We start from the raw sequence: 7,229 nt of genomic DNA on the forward strand, positions 1-7,229 counted from the left end.
GAGAAATGTCTGTTCATATCTTCTGCCCATTTCTTGATTGGATTATTTGTTCTTTGGGTGTTGAGTTTGATAAGATCTTTATAGATTTTGGATACTAGCCCTTTATCTGATATGTCATTTGCAAATATCTTCTCCCATTCTGTTGGTTGTCTTTTGGTTTTGTTGACTGTTTCTTTTGCGGTGCAAAAGCTTTTTATTTTGATGAACTCCCAGTAGTTCATTTTTGCCCTTGCTTCCCTTGCCTTTGGTGATGTTTCTAGGAAGAAGTTGCTGCGGCTGAGGTCGAAGACGTTGCTGCCTGTGTTCTCCTTTAGGATTTTGATGGACTCCTGTCTCACATTGAGGTCTTTCAACCATTTTGAGAGAGAGAGGGAGAGAAAGCGGGGGGAGGAGCAGAGGGAGAGGGACAAGCAGACTCTGTGCTGAGCATGGAGCCTGATGTGGGGCCAAATCCCACAACCCTGAGATCATGACCTGACTGAAATCAAGACTCAGACACATAACTGACTGAGCCATCCAGGCGCCCCAAGAAATGTAAATAGGTTTTTAACTTATTCTTCCTACCCTCAGTGTTTTTATTATTTTGTAAAACCCAATTTGTACACCTCTGGACTAGAGAATAAATCCCATATTCTCTTGTATATAGAGTTCAAAGCCTTCTGAGATCTCACTTCTATTTGATGGCTCACCTGTAATTTTCTATCCTGTAGATTTTTTCATATTATTCATTCTACATAGAATACTCTTCTCCCTCCTTTCCTCAGTTTTTCCTCATCTGGTTCTCAAAATTCCACTCATCCTTCAAGTCGTAAGACCTGACTGAATAGCAAATGTTGGTTGATTGGAAGATCTTCTGTTCATTTCTTTTGGTGTACCTTTCTTTTCTTTTTTAAGATTTTATTTATTTATTTGTCAGAGAGATAGAGAGCACAAACAGGGGAAGCAGCAGGCAGAGGGAGAAGCAGGCTCCCTGCTGAGCAAGGAGCCCGATGCGGGACTTGATGCCAGGACCCTGGGGTCATGACCTGAACCGAAGGCAGACATTTAACCGACTGAGCCACCCAGGCGTCCCATTGGTGTACCTTTCTTAACTTGTAATTATATATCCATTTATTTGTTGACCTGTTTATTTGTATTTATGACTAGACCAAGACCCACAAATGGGGACTGCCACCATTAAATATATGTTTGCACCTAGGTCAATGACTAGCATAAAATAAGTGCTTTATAACCATTTATCAGATGATTCATCATCCCACCTAGCTGTAATTAATATTTTCCTTTTCTGTTCTCAAAATCTGTATTTATATAGAGTAGGTACTCAATAACTATTGAATTAGAATAAGGTTCAATAAGTAGCTCAGGCTTTTTGTTGTTTTTTGTTTTTTGCTTTGTTGTTAGATCTGACCCAGTGGCAAAGGCACAAGTGGAATTTTGATGGCTGGAGTGTCGTATAGTTGAGATGGAAAGTTATTTGGAAGTGTGCCTGATGCTGAGCATCAAATCTTTAGTTGTTCACTTACCAGTGTCATGTCTGTATATGTTATTTCACAGCAATGTGCAAATTGCTTATGACTGTACCCAGTAGAATGGTACTCTATCTGAGCTCATTTGCAGCAGTTTAAAAACAAACTCCAGAGCCCAATATCACAACTGTTTTCTTCCTTTTTGATCTTACCTCATTAGGGGGACAGGGTAAGGGTTGTATAATGTGCTGAAATCTGTCAATACTTTGTGTTTCTTATTCATTAAAACCTTCAGATGCTGTTTTCCTAGTGGCTCCATTTACCAGGGAGGGCGAGGAGAAAAACACTAAACAGGTGTTCTTGACTTGAAAAACAGCAATTTCAAGCAACTCACAAGGGGGGAAGTTGGAAATTTTCAGATTCTGAAGTTGTCACTGGGAGATAAATTTGGGTTACACATTTGCCTCTCATAAACAGACTTTCTTTAACATAAATTTCTGCAGTGCCTGAGACACCTGATTTCTCTGGGGGCAGACATGCTTCACGGAGCAATCGTGCTGCAAAGAGATAGAGTATATTTTCCTAACCTTCTTCCAAATGCACAAAAATGAGCTGGAGGAGTAATATGCTGAGCTGCTAATATGGAATTCTAGCTTCCCCTGGCAGGCAGTAAAATACCTATGGTAAATATTTGGCTTGATTGATGGGGAAGTGTCTGAATTTTGAGTAACCTAAATTCAAGCTTAAATGCTTCTGTAATACCATAAGAAGATTATTTGTCAAATAAACAATGAGGTACATTAGGTATCGTATACAGAAGATTGCATAGTACTGTGTTTGCTTCTGAGGTAGCAGCTATCTGAAGCAAGGGGAAAGTTGAAAGAGATAATTCTTATAGCACTTTTTCTTAAAACGTGGTCCCCAAGCCAGTTGCATTAGCACTACATGGTAGCTTGTTAGAAATGCGTATTCCTGGGGTGCCTGGGTGGCTTAGTGGGTTAAGCTTTCCGCTCAGGTCTTGATCCCAGGATTCTGGGATTGAGCCCTGCATCGCTTCCCTGCTCAGTGTGGAGTCTGTTTCTCCCTCTGTTGCTCCCCCAGCTTGTGCTCGCTCCCTCTCTCTCTCAAGTAAAATAAATAAAATCTTAAGAAAAATGCATATTCCTGAGCCACAGTCTAGAAATATTGAATCAGAAATTCTGGGAATGGAGTCTAGCAATCTGTTTTAGCAAGTGCTTCAGGGAATTTTGATACATGCAAAAGTTGGAGAACCATTGTTCTGCCAGCATTTGATTCATTAATTCATTCAACAAATATGTATTGGGTATCTAATAAATTCTAGACTTTCTTTTTAGGCACTAATAGTACAGCAGCGTGAACAAATAGTCAAACTCTTGTTTTCTTGCAGTTTATAGTCTGGTGAGCAATCTGGGAAAGTCAAAGGAAACGAGGAATTAATTAGTTTGCGTATATTATTTTGGGTTCTGCAGGATGCCCTTTTTAGTGACCATGGTGTTTGAGGCAGACTTGACAGAATTTGCAGTGTAAGCATTTGGGAACTGAAATGAACTTCATTTTATAGGTTAACTACTTTCCCTTTCATGGCCAGCTCTCCTGGGACTGGTTTAAAAATCTCTATCTAGATGTTCAAGATCCATGACTTACCTAAATGGGTAGCTGATCTATTTGTTAATTATCTCTCTGTGCTTGGCTTTCTACTATGGGCAGTATGAATTGACTGGCATGATTTCCAACATCTGGGCTCTTACTTTACATAGGATTATCATTGAACCAAATGGTGTAAAGGACATACAACAGACATATAGCAGTTAATAGAAAGATGCCTTAGATTATTAAATAAGTATGAGTAAACATTCTTATCATGAAAAATTGGAGGAATAGTGGGTCCTGAGCATTTGGTATTAGGTAGGCTGGAATCAGTAGGAATTCGTTACCTTTCGTCAAAAGTTTTTTTTTCCCAACTTTGAAGATTTTCATAATAAAACATGCAAATAAGTCAAAAGACAAGTACAATGAACACCTATATAATATCCTTTAAGATTTACCATCTATACTTCCTCTTTCTCTCTCTCCCTACATACACACACACAGTTTTGCCATCCCATTTGAAAGCTTAAGTTGCACAGATTAAAAAATTTCACTCATTAACAATTCTGTCTGGATCTCTTAAGACTAAGGACATTTGCCTAAGCTACTACAATGTCATTATCATTCCTAAGAAAATAACAATTCCATAAATCAGAATCTCCCCACTTTCTTTTCTCCACAACATTGACTTATTGAAGAGTTCAAGTCAATTACTATGTATTATCTTCCAGATTCTTGATTTGCCTTGATTTCCTCTTGGTGTTATTTAATGTGTACCTCTATTCTCTGAATTTACTGTGCACCAAAATTTAGGTCTAGAGGCTTGATTGGATTTCATCTAATGGTTGTTTGAATGTCCGTAATGTGCCAGTCACAGTTCACTGAGCTAAACAGACAGTCTTGCTCACATGAAGCTCAAATTCTATTTAGGGAAGACATATATTAAACAGACATATTAGAAACCTATATAAAGATAATTTCCTCTAATGGTAAATGCTTTGATGAAAATTAAATATGATGATGTGACAGTGACTTAGTAACAGTTGGTGACAGGGGATAACCAAGCAAGACCTCTTTGTGGAGACTATATTTGAGCGGTGATCTGAATGGAAATAACAGGAAGTGGGGGAGAGGGGCAAAGAATGTCAATTTGCTAAACCCACTGAAAGAAACAGAGATTTCCTGGAGGATGCTGAATTTCATGAGTTTGTTGAATGAAGGGAGGGAAATCTTTGGAAATATTTGACAATTTTAGGAGGATAATCATATGAGTCATTGGACAGGGGTTCGTGAGAAGTCTTGATCAATCAGATAATAATTCCAGTGAATTGTGGAGCCTATTCCCTTTTGTTAGTAACTGCACATATATACCTGGCTGGCTGCAGTGATGCCAACACAATGGACACAAAGAGAAAGTAAAAAAAGTCATCAGGAAACATAATTCAAATTTGTTGAGTACTGTTGATAATGTTTATCCTTGCAAGTTCCTGAAATGCCATACAGAACTACATTGGGACTTGTATGCCAGAAAAATCCAGTGTTGCACTGTGGATAGTAGGGAAGGTTGGAATTATTCTTAGTTCTTCTGCCATGTTTATCATTCTTCCTTTCTCTTCAAAATGTGTGTCCTTCTATTATTCAGGTGTGTTTTTATGACTTGCTGGAGTCCACTCCGGATGCATTTATGAATGTAACTGTATTAAACATATGCAGATAAATATGAGTAATGACATTTATAGTGAATACAGAGGGGAACTGAAGAAGGTGTTTTTCTGAACAGTTTTCATTTGGCTTCTTGGCAGAAAAGCAGTATAAAACTGGGTATTCAAGTGCCCTTGTGTGCCATAATAGTGCAGTGCATAATTGTCTCAGATGAAATATCCACCTACCTACATAGTACACATCTAGTAGGAGATATCTGGTCCATGGTTGATTTCTTAGCTAGCATTTGACATGGCCCATGGGTGAGGTTTTTGACACCTTTCAGAGAGATTAAAGGAAATGCTATCTCCGGAAGTACATCGAGAGGGAGCCGACTAAGCTCTGGCTGTTGAAAAGAGAATCCTCAGAGAGAGAAACGCTGGAGCAACTGACATTCCTCATAGCTGTTCCTCATAACTGTTCCTCACAATAGGCCTCAGTCTGCCCATCTGTGAAACCCATCTGTGAAATGTATTTATCGAAAATGCTTGATGAATTGATGTGTCAGGAAAAACAACTAAAAAAGAAGACATTCACTAATCATGTAGTATTTCTAGGGATTTGTAATCAATGCTTATGGTTCTGTGCAAGTTGAATTCTGTTTTTGATTTATGTCTTTCTCAGCAAAATGCTGTATGTGTGCATGCATGTAGGTACTTGTGCTTACCTTTGAGAAGGACCAAAGAGGATGAATACATTATTCCATTATAATACAAACACATTTCAGAAGAATTTACATACTTTCAAAAGGCCATAGTATGAAGCATTGCTGTCCAATAAAATTTCAGGGATTATGGAAATATTCTATATATGCATTGTCCTGTACAGTAGCCACTATTCACATGTGGCTGTGGAGCACTTGAAATGTGGCTGGTATGAAGGAGGAACTGAATTTTTAACTTAATTTAATTAATTTAAATAGCCACATATAGTTGGTGCCTAACATTTTAGACAGAGTAGGTTTAAAGAGCTGTTGAAATGCTTTTAAAAGTCAGCAACTGGGGCGCCTGGGTGGCTCAGTCGTTAAGCATCTACCCTTGGCTCGGGTCATGGTCCCATGGTCCTGGGATCAAGCCCCACATCGGGCTCCCTGCTCCGCAGGAAGCCTGCTTCTCCCTCTCCCACTCCCCCTGCTTGTGTTCCCTCTCTTGCTATGTCTCTGTCAAATAAAATCTTAAAAAAATAAAATAAAAGTCAGCAACTGGTTATTCAGTCTGCCAGCTTGATTTTTTTATTCTTGGATTCTGGTTATTAGTATATTTTCTTGTGTTTAAATGTGCATCAGTTCCCACTCCGCTGCCACTTCCTTTGCCCTCCTGGTTTTACACACACCCACACCCACACCCACACCCACCCACACACACACACACACACACACACTTCCTTATTGCTAAGCATTACATTTGTTTTATATCCACAGTTCTTGAGGCAGTACTATGTACATATTATGCTGCATCAAAGTTTTCAGCATTTGTTCTCCTTTAAAATTGAGAACAGGTTGTTAACCCTGATTTAGATTCTCAAAGGTAATTGATGTCTTCCATGGTGGCCAAACCCTACTCCTTAACCTTCTGGTACTATCTCCACCATTATCAGCCCTTGCCTTAAGATTGCTCTTTAGCCTCTTTGTTGCTGCAATATCTTGAGTGTCTTTTTCCATTGGTCTTTTTCTCTTTTTTCCAGTGTCCTTCAACATTATGGATATTTCCTACAGCTCAGATTTACTCTCCTGGATTCAGCCAAAAGCTCTGATTAAGTTTTTTTTAAGGAAATATATCTAATCCTGATCTCTTCAATGGTCTGTCTGAAAATCTCACACTTTCTCCTTGAATTTTCTTGTTTGATGTGTAAAAATCCAAGTTTAATATTAAAACTACTAATAATTTGATTAATAATCAAAATTAACGCCCCATTCTGTGTTGAAAATGCACCACTATGTTTCCTGTTACCCAAAGTTGAAGGCTTGGTCATCCTTGCTTTCCACATTTTTTTATTCTCCCTCTCAATTAGGTCAACATATGCTGGCAGTTCTTTCTTTTTTTTAATAAAATATGTAATGTTTCATGAATTTGCATGTCATCCTTGCTGAGCAGCCATGCTAATCTCTGTATCATTCTAATTTTAGTGTGTACTCCTGAAGCAAGTACAGTTTTTCCTTCCTAATGGATGTTGGGTTATAACTAGTTTCCTTTTCCACTGCCCATATCTTGGCTTAGGTCTTCTTTGGCTTTTGTGTGAATTATTTCAGTCCCCTAATTGGACTGAATTACCTTCAGTCTCAATTGAGGTTGTACTAACTATTCTATTTCTATCTTATCTGCTTTTTCTGCATGATCCTACCCTCTGGGTATGTTAGCTTAACCCACTCTTGCAGAATCATTCTTACTTTTCCAACAATATGCTTTTGCTTAATACTACTAGCTCTGCCAAAAGTTGAATTTTCTTATTTGTGTA

General features: G+C 38.4%; 1 pseudogene; it reads right to left on the reverse strand.

The window, feature by feature from the left end:
• Positions 1-6,820: 6,820 nt before the first annotated feature.
• On the reverse strand, positions 6,821-6,920 carry LOC115942474 (U6 spliceosomal RNA; annotated as a pseudogene).
• Positions 6,921-7,229: the final 309 nt, after the last annotated feature.

This window comes from Leptonychotes weddellii, chromosome 7 (assembly GCF_054177405.1).
Source record: "Leptonychotes weddellii isolate Sample4059 chromosome 7, ASM5417740v2, whole genome shotgun sequence".
Classification (NCBI taxonomy): Eukaryota; Metazoa; Chordata; class Mammalia; order Carnivora; family Phocidae; genus Leptonychotes; species Leptonychotes weddellii.